Genomic DNA, 13,049 nt, shown 5'->3' with positions numbered 1-13,049 from the left:
GCTGGCAGACCTCAGGCTAAGTCTTCGTTTCCAGAGTAGAGGATGCTAAAGCAAGTGTTTGGCAGTGGTACCTAACCACATAAAGATACTAGTGGCCTGGGGCAGGCAGAGGGGACCTGCAGAGAGGCAGACATGGGTCCAGTGTTGCAATGAAAGCTGGAGAGGAACAGAGCAGGGAGCGCTGGTCTGGCCCCGTCTCCTCCTCAGCAGCAGGAGGAAAGCATCCCCAACCTGTGAGCAGTGGTTCTCCAGAAGCACATTCCCTCAGTGAGCACCTGCAGTGAAGGGGAGGCAGGGTCTTTCCCCCCAGACCTCTTCTCCCAGGAGGCTCTGCAGGGACCTGACCCTTTGTACCACAGAATCATAGAATCATTTTGGTTGGAAGAGACCCTCAAAATCATTGAGTCCAACCATTAACCCAACACTGGCACTAACCCATGTCCCTAAGAACCTCATCTAAGCATTTTTTTAAACCCCTCCAGTGATGGTGATTCCACTACTTCCCTGGGCAGCCTGTTCCAATGTCTGACAACCCTTTCTGGGAGGAAATTTTTCCTAATATCCAATCTAAACCTCCGCGGTGCAACTTGAGGCCATTTCCTCTTATCCTATCACTTGTTACTTGGCAGAGGAGAGCAGCACCCTCCATGCTCCAACCTCCTTTCAGGTAGAATCCAGCTAAAATCCAGCCAAACAGCTGTCAGGGTCCTGCATGGAGGAAAATCCCCAAACTCCAGCCCACAGATAGTTAAAATCCACTAATACACACAGGCAACCGGAGCGTGGGGAGGCCCTGGGACACCCGCTCAGCCAGCAAAGGTTCCCTGATCCTGTCATCACTCCCTTGCCATCTGGCTCAGAAAGCTGTGGTTGCCGCCTCCCTCCGCCCCACCCCAACCATTTTTTTCCTTTCTCCTTGGATTAAACAAACCCTGCGGTGTTTCCAGCGTGAGTAATTTCATAATGACAGCAATATCCCCTGCCTCCCGTGCAGCCCAGGAAGGTGCCAAGCGCCATTAACGTGCTGGTACACATTGCTATTGCATAATCAGCTGGATCTTCCCGGGGGAAAATGAGCTGAATTAGACATTCTCCTTTGCTAGAATAGCAGGGACCAATGAGGATTTCCATGAGAGAGATTGTTATAAAAGGAAAATCCATATGAAGCCATCAGAAACAGCCTTGAAAAGCTGCTGTTGTCTGACAAGTGCCAAAAAGGAGTCTGTATCTCTGTTTAACACACATTCATGTGGCTGTGAAAGTGAAGGGCCTCTTCAGTCCTCCCATGCTTCAAATGATGTTACTGTCACACACTGCGTGTTTCTGTTCATTTCTTCACTCCAGGACTGAACCTATGGCAGAGAGTGCAGTAGGGTTCATCCAACACCACTTGAATTGAGTCATGTTGAAAGGTGCCCTGTGTATCTGTTCCTCACCCTGGGCTGCTAAAGGAAAGTCTGGACAGTCCTGGGATCACATGCGGAGAGGCTGAGCACAACACCCAGACTCTTCATGAGATCTCAGCACGATGCTTTGCCTCTCAGATGCCCATATCTACAAGGAGCGATGGTGGCATGATGTGGTGTGTGGTATGTGGTTGTCACATACCAAAGAAAAGGACCAGCTTAGTGTATGTCCCATTATCCCAGAGCAATTTTGGACAAGTAAGTAGATAAAGAACTGAATTAATTATTCTCTCTTGGCAAGGAAGATGATATGCATAAAGTCTCATGACTGATTCATTGCCACAGAAATGTGTGGCAGGAGGGAGGAAATCTCACCTGCAATACCTCTAGCATAATTCCCTTCCTTGTGCTCGAAATTGAAAGCCAATGACTGGAAATGCAGCTGAGAAAGGCTTTAACTTCAAGCCATTAAATGTTGAAAACTGACACACCTGATGATGGATAATACTGTGTGAAACATCTCTTTAATTTCATTACAGTTGCCAGCGATAACATTCTCTGTTGGCTCTGATTTCTGGGCTGGCTCTCCTCAATCAGGAGAAGGCAAATCCCCATTCCTTCCTCCTGGAATTCACAGCTTTGGGTACAGCCCTTCATGGACATTTCTGCATACCCCTGCAGTCCCTCTTTGCTCATCTGCTAAATTTCCCTGACTTGGAAGCTCTAAATCCTACGCGGGATGTACGAATGTTCCAGGCAACTCTGTTTATTATTAATAAGTTTCTATACGTGTGTGAAAGTCCCTGCAGCTCCCTGCAAAATGAACCTCCAGATGCAGATTTTGTATTGCTTCTCTTGGCTGGCTTTCCCCTCTCTGCAGAGCACAACAGAAATGGGTTTCTAGCAGCACGTAGAGGCTAATGAGCAAAGAGGGACTGGATCAGACTTTGGAATCCTCCTTTGCTTGTGACCCAAGGTGTTTTCTAAGTGATGGCTGATCAGTTAATTGGAAGTGTTACATGAATTATTTCCTGCCCACCACGGCTATCGTTTTATAGCCTGAAGAATGGTTTCCTCACACCAGGTTGGTTTGGGAGATGGATGCTGGTTAGGACATCATCCAAGTAAACCCAACGCTCACATTTATTAAGAGCATTCGGTGTTCGTTGAATGCTTGTTGAAGAACTTTGAAATATTTTGTAAGTAGGATTATCACCATCTAAAAGAGAGGAGGCAGCGAGAGGCAGACCACAAGTGGAACAAGCGTAGAGCTGGGACCAGTGCTGAAATGCTAACTCCCAGCACAGTGCCTTTCCCCGTGATTTATGTAGGAAACAGGAAGACAAGAAGGATTTTAGGTGAATCTTTTCTTCTGGAGAAACAACAGCCTTCCCAGGTTACCACCAAGACTTTTATTTTTTATTATTTTTCAACTCAGCCAAGCTGGATGAATTACCCTCCAGTGTAAGCACCAGAACTGTCTGTCGTTTTGCTTTCACACAGCTTTGATCTACAACACAGCAATTGCCCAGGGTTTTCTGTTGGAGTAACTGAGCTAAGAGCTTGTAGTTTCCTCTCCCATAAAGAACTCTTCCTCAGGCTTTAGTGTACACACATCCAGAGAGCCATTGACATGAGGGACACAAACAAAAGCTCTGCCCTCAAGAAATTCTTTACAATAAGTGTGGTGAAACACTGTCCCAGGTTGCCCAGAGAGGTGGTGGATGCCCCATCCCTGGAGACATCTCAGGCCAGGCTGGACGGGGCTCTGAGCAACCTAAGCTGGGTGAAGATGTCCCTGCTTATTGCAGGGGTTGGACTCAATAAACTTTGAAGGCCCCTTCTGACCCAAACTATTCTATGAGTCTATGATTCCTGACATCCACTTCCACAGCTCCTGCACATTTCTTGGCTTTCATTTGGGATGCAAAATCCCTGTTGGGTGTGGAAGGGCCCTGGGCATGTGTTACACTCTTACCTGTTGAAAGAAGAGACAATGGTTAATATAATGGTTGCCTGGACAATTCCAGGTGGTTCACACATACACATACCCTCTCCTTCCCACAAATGGCCCATTAAAGGAAACCAGATTGACCTCCACTTTATTTATCGTTGCCATCACTTGTTCTACCTTGTCAGAGATTGATGACTGTTCCCAGTATTTGCCTCTTCCCCAAGACCTCAGTCAAGAAATACAAGGCCCTGCTGTCTTTTTGGAGACGTGCAATCACAGAGCTACAGGCAATCGGACAGATTAATTCCTGATTACAGCACAGAATATATGGCCAGAGATTTCTCAAATCCCACAATCAGCTGTTTTAGGCTGCCATAAAATATAATACTGCTCATATAATGACTGAAATCCATCTAAAACAGCAGGAGGACTTAGTCCCTTCTGCTACAGATGACTGTCCATTCCTCTGACCTTCCTCACAGATCCCTTCTGCACACTACTTTGAGTTGAAATCCTACTTATCATACCCCAGGGACCTGCATGCAGCATTTCGGATGAAATCTTCCAAGCTCTCCATAACCATGACAGAAACACTCCCCTGATTTTGAAATCCAGGGTGACTCCAGGTTTTCCTGGCACATTTTTCTGCTGTCTCTTGCTGACTTTGTCACACTTTGTGAACGTGCTTAGATGAGGAATTAATTGGTTGATATAGGATTGCCTGGGAAAAGTCAAGTGAGAAACATTTTTCATAGAACATCAAGCTGGATTCAGTATTCAAAATCACAGAAGTGCTGTGACAGAACATATTTGCTCAGTAAACCAAAGAAAAAAAGAGATGAGGGTGAATGTTTAAACGAGCTGGTTCATACTGACTGATTCTGATGGGAGATCCCCATCAAAGACTGAAATATTGATGCTAAGGCTACCTCTACAACCCGCTCTGTGCTGCTGGACTCATCAGGGTCCTGAAGTAGCTAAATAAAGCCCTAAAATCTCCCTCGGTGTCTTCTCCTAGGGGCTGACTCTAGCAGATAGACCTGCTCCCAAAGGATTATCTCCCACATCTTCACCCCTTGCACCAAGCCATGCTCATAACCCAGCAGCTCTGCAGCACAGGAGCTCTCATAGAATCATAGAATGGTTTGGGTTGAAGGGACCTCCAAAGCTCATCCAGTGCCACCCCTGCCATGAGCAGGGACATCTTCACCAGCTCAGGTTGCTCAGAGCCCCGTCCAGCCTGGCCTGGGATGTCTCCAGGGATGGGGCATCCAACACCGCTCTGGGCAACCTGGGCCAGGCTCTCACCACCCGCAGTGTAAAACATTTCTTCACATCTGGCCTGAATCTCCCCTCCTTCAGTTTAAAACCATCACCGCTTGTCCTGTATCAACAGGTGCTTCTAAAAAGTCTGTCCCCACCTTTCTTATAGGTCCCTTTTAAGCACAGAAAGGCCGCAATAACCTCTCCCCGGAGGCTTCTGTTCTCCAGGCTGAACACCCCAACTCTCTCAACCTGTCCTTATAAAAGAGGTGTTCCAGCCGTATCACTCTGAGCAGCCCAGGGTCCTCTCACAGGAGGCACAGTCCCCCAAACCATGGCCACCCGAAGCCCCTCTCTGTGTGCCAGTTCTCTGCCAGATGCACATCCACACCGCAGCGACCGGCAGGGTGGTTTTGGTAGAGAAGCAGTGTGCCGCGTGGCACCACTTTTGGACATCTCCCTTGCTGGAGACCTTTCCCATCCTTTTATTCCTGTACGTGGCGGAGAGCTAAGCCGCTCTGCAAGCACGGGTTATTTTTAGAAGGTGCACAGCCAGAGACGCCCTGTCACTAGCCAAAGTAAGAGGACACCAAATGGTCCTGACCTTTCTCTCCAAGGCCCCATGTCGGGCCTGTGCATTGAGCAGAGCAGAGGGTGGAAGGAGGGGAGGAAGGAATTTGTGTATATTTGCTTGGCCGACTGCCCTTGCCTGGGGGTTGAGTTTATATAAAGAAGGTGAGGACACCACGCAGGGATGAAGGTTTGTTGGCCATCACAGGATTTGGAAGCTCAACTGACAAGGTCACAGGCTTGAAAACGCTTTCAGAAACCCACAAGCGGGTCTCTTGGAAATGCTACTTCTCATCTCACCCAGGTGCCAACCTGAACATGCACAGTGACTCTACCTAGAGACTCTGTGGTTTGTTGGGTTTTTTATTCCTGTGTCCTTATGCCACCCTAGTGCTACAGCAGGAGCTCCGATGTGCTTCTGCATGCATCCGAGCCATCATTTAATAAAATAATACAAAATAACAAGGAGTTAACCCCTGCTTGCAGATAGGAGTCCTGAGAGGCAGATAAAAGGAGTCCCATATTTGCTCTACCTTGTGCAGAGCCTCAGTTGTCCTTCTCTTTATTTAAATAAAACCTCATCCAGCTGGAGAACATCTTGGCTGCAGTTTGCAGGACAGTGTCCTCCCCTTCGATGGGTGATTGCACAAGGCTGAGGGCCACAGCCAGCATGGTTGATCCAGACTTCAGCTGTCCAGGCCTGGTCCCTGCTTTTCCAACAGATTTTGGCAACAAACCGCTGCCATCCTCTCTCCCTGGGATTCGCAGCTGTAAAATGGCACCGTTTCAGTTAAAATGATGCAACCTGGGCATGGAGTTGGATCCTGCGGTGCTCACCGCTGCACGAACATAAGGGAAACTCTGTCTCCAACAAACTTGTGAGATAATTTTAAGGCAGGAGAAAGCACACCGATGTAGATGAACAGGGTAACAAAATACCTGATATGTCTTTTCCCCAGGTTTCATAACCTCCGTGTCGATGAATGCACGGCAGCAAACACAATGGACTGCAAGTGCAGCAAAGGACTCAAGTGCATACCACAGTTCAGATAATTAATATCAACAGCCCGCCTATCAGCCCCAGCTCTCGCCTGGATGTGAAAGCCACGCCAAGGAAGGCTGTAACTCGCCTGGAGCTGCTGCAGACAATGGGGAGGCCGAATCCCCGAGAGGGCAGCGGGAGGAGAGGAGGAGTCGTCGCTCCGCGACCCGCCAGCTCTCCCGAGCATAAGGACGCCTTTGTTTGCTTCTCCTTCAGCCTCCCGTTACCCAGAGGGGGAGAGGCAGGAGATGGCAGAAACCTGGGATTTTCAAATGTGTTTCTGAGTCAGACGCAGCAGGAGAGGAGGAGGAAAGATTTCCCGCACCCAGCTAGGCTGGAATAAACAGGCTGGAAAGTGTGCCTTGCCTTGGCCAAGAGCAGAAATCTTGCCTGAAAAACACAATGCCCATGCAAACCCTTAGGGACTTGGGGGTCCATTTGGTCATCAGCCCCCAAATCCACCATGGGCAGTACCTTACACATGCCCCAGCCTGGAGGCAGCATCGCTCATGGCCTTGCATCAGCAGGGGTATCATGATGAGGGTATCAAGGTTGGGGTATCATGATGAGGGAGGGTATCACGATTGGGATATCATGATGAGAGTATCACAATGGGTGCTGGAAGTTTTCCTCCTCACAGCCAGTGATGTGCAAACTGGTCATTTTCACACTGCCCATGCACGCTGTGTCCCCAAGCCACCCTGAGCTGGGGGTCTCCATTTGCCATATCCTCCCTGCCTCATGTTGGGGCTGGAGCACATGAAAAGGTTTTCTGGTCCCAGGGTCTGCTTGGAAATGGAGCCTCCCCAATAAATGTATTCAGAGGCTTGTCAATTTGGGGACTTTTTTTTTCCCCAGTTATTTTGGACAAAAGTTTTAAATTACACCAGTTGCCTCCCCCCCTCCCTCCTTTTCCTTCTGTGCAATTGTCGCATGGGACTGGAATTACCTGAATGTGGAAATTTTGCCTAAACATCATGAGGAAGAAGGCAAAAATGCCTTTAATTCTCTCCAATTGCTTTGTTTATCAACTATATAAAAGAGCAATGGGAAACTAAACAGACATGTGGACAAGTATGTCCAAAGGGCCTGCTATCATTTAATGGATGAAATAATCAGTAGTTTTAGCATGAGGTTGAATTTAGGGTGGTGCTGGCAGAGAGATCCTGGTCAGAAGGAAAATCTGAAGACAACTGCACTGACTTTGACTAAACTCAGTCAAATAGTGCAATGGCTGTTCTTAACTTGTAGTCAGCTTGAAGGCAGCAAAAGCAGCTCCAAACCTGAAGAAAAGGATCACATGCCTGAAATCTTGACTGATTTTTTCCAACTGTATCATCTAGTCTAATAAAAGACAATAACTCCTCCTCCCAACCTTGCCTTGCTCATCGCCTGAAAACACCAGTGCTTCAACAATGCTACTATAACAAAGGAATGAGTCATTCATCAAAGCAAGCGTTTGTGCTTGAGATCTTCAGAAAAGGGAAAAAAAATACAATCTGCATATCCATTTATTCTTGTGTTTAGCTAAAACGATCTGGTTTAGCTGTACCAAACGATAGAGGGAAGGAAAACACACGCCAAAAAGCTGCAGCTTATTGAAATTCAAAATCGGGCTGCAAATGGCTGAAAGATATACCTCGGCCTGAATAACATATATTTTCAGCCATAAGGAGAACAGTGGGAATAAAGGACTTGCCGAAGGATTGCAGCTGGAGCGAGCTCTGGGGAAATCATTGCAACAGATAGATGGATGTAAGGGCACCCAAACCTCAGGAAATGGCACCCAAAAACTGACAGTATCCGGACTTCCTGAGCACGCCGGGAAATGGGGAAGCTGCTGCAATTTCATGCCACAAATACCGATCGTCTGCACACTCAAATAAAAAAGAAAGATACGTGGCTTGAGACATTTTCTTGAGTGACAGAGATGCGGCGACAACAAGGCGGGCATCTTGTCAGCTGTAGAACCTTAACGACACTCCAAAATCCCTTTTAAAAAGGGGTTAATGCAGATGGCCCTTAGTCTACACGGCAAGTAGATGCTCTGGCTTCAAAGACATTTCCTTGGATCTTCATAAACCTTATTTTCTTTATTTTTCAGGTGGGATCCATGGGGTTTTTATCTCTAAACACAGGGACATGCCTCCAAGACCAGCATAGCACTGGTGAGGAAAGTCACTCCTCCGAGCGGGGGCTGCTGCTGTCTGAACACGGTGTCTTCACCCCAGCACCTGCAGAAGCAGTGGGGTTTTCGTAGCTTCAGTGCATTTTAATTGCACCTCTCCAAAAGCAGTGACCTCAGCTCTGCTAACCATAAAACACTTGCTCACTCCTCGGGCTTAATGGTGTGTGGCCTGCCAAGGAATCTTTTATTTTCTCCCTTTCGGAGACAATCTGTGGGAATTTATTGGCTTTTTAAAGCTGTCTGATCTTTCAGTGAAGGAAAGTAATGGAATATCAATGACACCAGGTATTTGTCACAAGTATCATTTATGCAGGAAATATGGACCTGGCTCAGGAAAGCTCCCCTGCACATGGTTCACTGATTCCAAGCGCAGGTCCAGGCGGCAGCTTGATTCAAACCCATGCTTCTCTGCAGCTGCGGGCTTATCAGTCGCTACCAAATACAGAAAAGCAAAAAGCATCCCTAATTCAGTTAACTAATTCAATTTAAAACCCCGATGAGGCAGCTTGAGTTTTCATGGGAGGCTGAATTTAGGATGACACCTTTGCAGCTGCAAAGAAGAATCTTTGGTTGATTTTAAGTGCCTTTTCGAAACAACAGATCAAACAAAAATGATTTAAAAAAAGACTACAACGTTCCCTTTCTGATTTTTTATTGGCATCTCCACTTTTTTATCAGGTCTAACTTTTCACTGAACTACACCCTATTTGGTAGAAGGTCTGCTCGCTCTTCATCTCTTTTTCTGACAAGTTAAGAGGGATCCAAAAGGAAATGCCATCTAAGAAGTATGCTGATAGATCTGAGTCTTCAGTTCTTAACAGAATCACAGAATCGACTGAGTTGGAAAAGACCTCAGAGATCATCAAGTCCAACCCTTGGTCCAACTTCGGTCCATTTACAAGATCATGGCACTAAATGCCATGTCCAAATAAAGCTTTAAATACACGTGCTATATGCTTAAGGGGTCGTCTACCCCACATACAGGGCTGGAGCCCACTTTGCTGAGATCTCACCCCACAGGGCATCATTAAATCTGGGATCAGGTCCCCAACGCTGAGATGTGCAAACATCTGACACAAACTCTGGGCTTAGGGACTCAGATTTGCTTTCAGGTTTTCTCACTGGTATTAAATCCACCTTGGGTTTCCAAGAACCTGCTGAGGACCGTGCCCAGCAGTGAGCTCCCCAGCAAAATGGTGGAAAAAACTGCTTTTAAAAACACAAAATGTGCCAGAAAGAAACAAGCAACATGGCTCATTCCTCAAATTTTTTGGAACAGTGTTTGAATAACAGAGAGGATGGAGGAAAAGAGAAAAAAGAAGAAAAGGCCACTTTTGTGCTCAAAGACCGCAGAAATGTTTAAGTACCTGAAGCTTCACATTAAATTAGCGCAAAACACGGTGATCTGCTGCAGGGCTTGGATTTCAGCTGCTGCAAACCTCAGAGGAGAGGGGAAAGGGAAAGCACAGGTCCTTATTTGGACCTGACCCTGAAAACAGTGAATAAATTAAGCCCAGGATCCTCTCAGCCCAGGAATGTGTCAGGAGAAGCCTCTGGACGAAGGCAGCAGGAATTTCCTGCAGAGCTTTGACAGCGCAATTAGCAGTGGGGCTTGATGGAGCAGGAGGGAATGGAGCTGGGAGGGGTTGGCCTGTTTGTTCACGTGCTGCTGAGCTGCATAAGCCTCTAGTGCTTATATTCCATGAGAATCATAGAATAGTTTGGGTTGAAGGGACCTCCAAAGCTCATCCAGTGCCACCCCTGCCCTGAGCAGGGACATCTTCACCAGCTCAGGTTGCTCAGAGCCCCGTCCAGCCTGGCCTGGGATGTCTCCAGGGATGGGGCATCCACCATCTCCCTGGGCAACGTAGGACAGTGTTTTAGCATCCTCATTGCCCTGTCCCCCAAATTAAAGTCCTGTTTGTCATATCGCTGCTACCGCTTGCATCATCCACTGCTCCCACCTTGCTCCTGCCCCTGGCCCTGGGAAAAGGGGCTGTGATGCGAGCATGAGGGTCCAACACCACTTTTCCCTTTAATTCTCATGTTCCTTCTAAGGTACCCAAAAATGAGCCTGAGACACAAATAACGGTGGAAAGAGAGTTCAAAATGCAGCTTTGTTCTGAGGCCAAACGCTGTGGTTGTGTGTTCTGCAGGTTTTACAGACTGATCCTTAAATCAGAGCACAGCAGTGCTGCAGGTTTGCATCTGAGCTGTCTCTAGGAATATCTACATTTAAATGCTGGCAGTTCCTGAAACAGAGAGCAAGAGAGAGAGGGAGGGAGGCAGCGAGCAGGAGGAAGACGTGCTACAGATACTTGCACACTAGAACATCACATGAACATGTTTAGTATTTTTCCAGTATTATCAGGGGAAAATATCGTCCAAGAGGCATAATTATATCTTAGGTTCCCCTTTTTTTTTTTACAGGGATTTAAAGCAGTTGTTTTGTTTCATTCTTCTGCTTTTTCTATTTTCGAATTACAGCATTTGCAGAAACAGGAGGAGGATGACAGTTAACACAAGAGAAAAGCCGTGGGTGCTTGAAAGGCAGAGGGAGGGAGAGATGCTGCTGTTCCTCACCACTTTAGCAGAAACGAGCACGGTTTGCCTTGCACTAAGTGTCCTTCACTGCTCTTCAGACCTTCTAGTCCAAGCTAAAGGTCCAAGACCCATCATAGAATCATTTTCCTTGGAAAAGACCCTCAAGATCAAGTCCAACCATAACCTAAATCTGGCACTAAATCGTGTCCCTAAGAACCTCATCTCTGCGTCTTTTAAACCCCTCCAGAGATGGTGACTCCACCACTGCCCTGGGCAGCCTGTGCCAATGCCCAACCCATTCTATGAAGAAATTATAGGAACCAGGAGGTAGCTGAGTCTAGGTAAATTAGTTCCTCCTGTAGGTGGAGGCCTAGGCACCTGGTTCAAATGAAGACATCTCCACTAAAGCAGTTAAATTTAGGCCTTACTCTGCAAGCTGACTCCTACCCATAGTAACTTGCAAAGGGATTCTTGCTTGATGACCCATCAAAGGGCAAGACCTTGGGAATAGCAGACCTCCCACACTCTGGGTTCCCACCTTCCCAACATGTCTGAAGCTCCAGTTTCCCTGGGAATATCCACAAGCTGGTTAATGCAACTCAGATGAGTTGGATATTTTGCAAATCTCCACCCTGACAGGTGAGATGTTCACCCATGGTCACCATCAGTCAGCCAGGCCCAGGGGACTGCTCTCCCTTGTCCCTGTCACCATTTGTAACCATTTTGTGCTGCTCCACTTGGCCAATGCTGCAGCTGGAAGGCAGCAGCTCTTCCAGCTGATGCCACGGGAAGCACACCAGGTTTCCAAAAATTAAAGTTCCCAAAGACACAAAACTGCACACTCTCTCCTTTTAGGCTGTCACCACAGTAACGGGGGGCCTCCCAAAGGTAATCAACAACACAATTATGACTTGCTCACTTGTCATCTTGTAATTAGCGTCTACTCGACACGTTGGCTGAAAAATGGTACCAGCGGGCATTGATAGTGGATATTTCAGATTTACAGGTTTATATGATGCACCTTGTCACCGGTCATCTGTGGGCATCTGTGCTGCGTGGAGGACAGACGCCTTCCCGATGGCAGGATGCTTTCTGTCCCAAAACATGAGATCTGATTAGAGCAGAGAACCACAAATTATACTATGGGTCATAAAGTCATTGAGGTATAAAAACCTCTATTGACTGTTTGAGACCTTGGCTTTAGTCACTGCCTCCCATGGCACAGACAGACACCCTCCAAAAGGGAATTTCTCACTGTTTATTCTCAAGCCATGGAGGGGTCGATATTTCCAGTGGTGTTTTCATTCCTCGTTCCACTGATGGGCTCTGACAGCATTAACCTCTTCAGTGAGGATGTGCACCCATCTACCAGTCTTAGAGGGATGTCATTGACTGAATTTAGCTGTACACTTCAGGATTTGTCAAACTGCAATTTAACTAAATGCTTCGCTGTTCATAAAGTGACAGCCCCAATGAAGCTAATGCTGTGACCCATCGGCTTTGAAGCACTGTGAGCAGACCCCTTGGTCCCTTCATCTCGTCAGGATTGCGTCTACTGAGGTATATGTCACAATAATTTTTGGTTTTGTTTTTTGACAGGATACTTATTTTTCATATTTTCTGTTTTCTGAGAATTTCAGAGCTGCATCCGGATCGTGTTTTCAAAATTTCTTCCATGTTTACAAGGCTTGGAAACCCTTTTTTTCTGTCTGCATTTATTTATTTCACTGAATCTCAGAGGCAGCAGTGATACTGGAGTAGAAAGCACAAGGACCAGGTATCTCAGGTCTCACAATAAAATCAGGTGAGACAGCAGCACAAATAAGCTGCAGGGCTGCAGCAAGGACAGGGAGAAAGGACTACTCATGCCACTCTGTAGAGGGGAAAAAAACATCCCAATGAGTGCACTGGTTTGTGACCCAGACCTAGATGGAATGCGAGATGGAAGGGTAAGATGCCAGTTACAGAATCACAGAGTGTCAGGGGTTGGAAGGGACCTAGAAAGCTCATCCAGTGCAGTCCCCCCATGGAGCAGGAACACCCAGATGAGGTTACACAGGAAGGTGTCCAGGCGGGTTGGAA

The sequence above is a fragment of the Nesoenas mayeri genome, assembly GCF_963082525.1.
Source record: "Nesoenas mayeri genome assembly, chromosome: 2".
NCBI classification, from domain to species: domain Eukaryota; kingdom Metazoa; phylum Chordata; class Aves; order Columbiformes; family Columbidae; genus Nesoenas; species Nesoenas mayeri.
The sequence above is the reverse complement of the archived record's forward strand: the minus strand, read 5'-3'. Positions refer to the sequence as shown.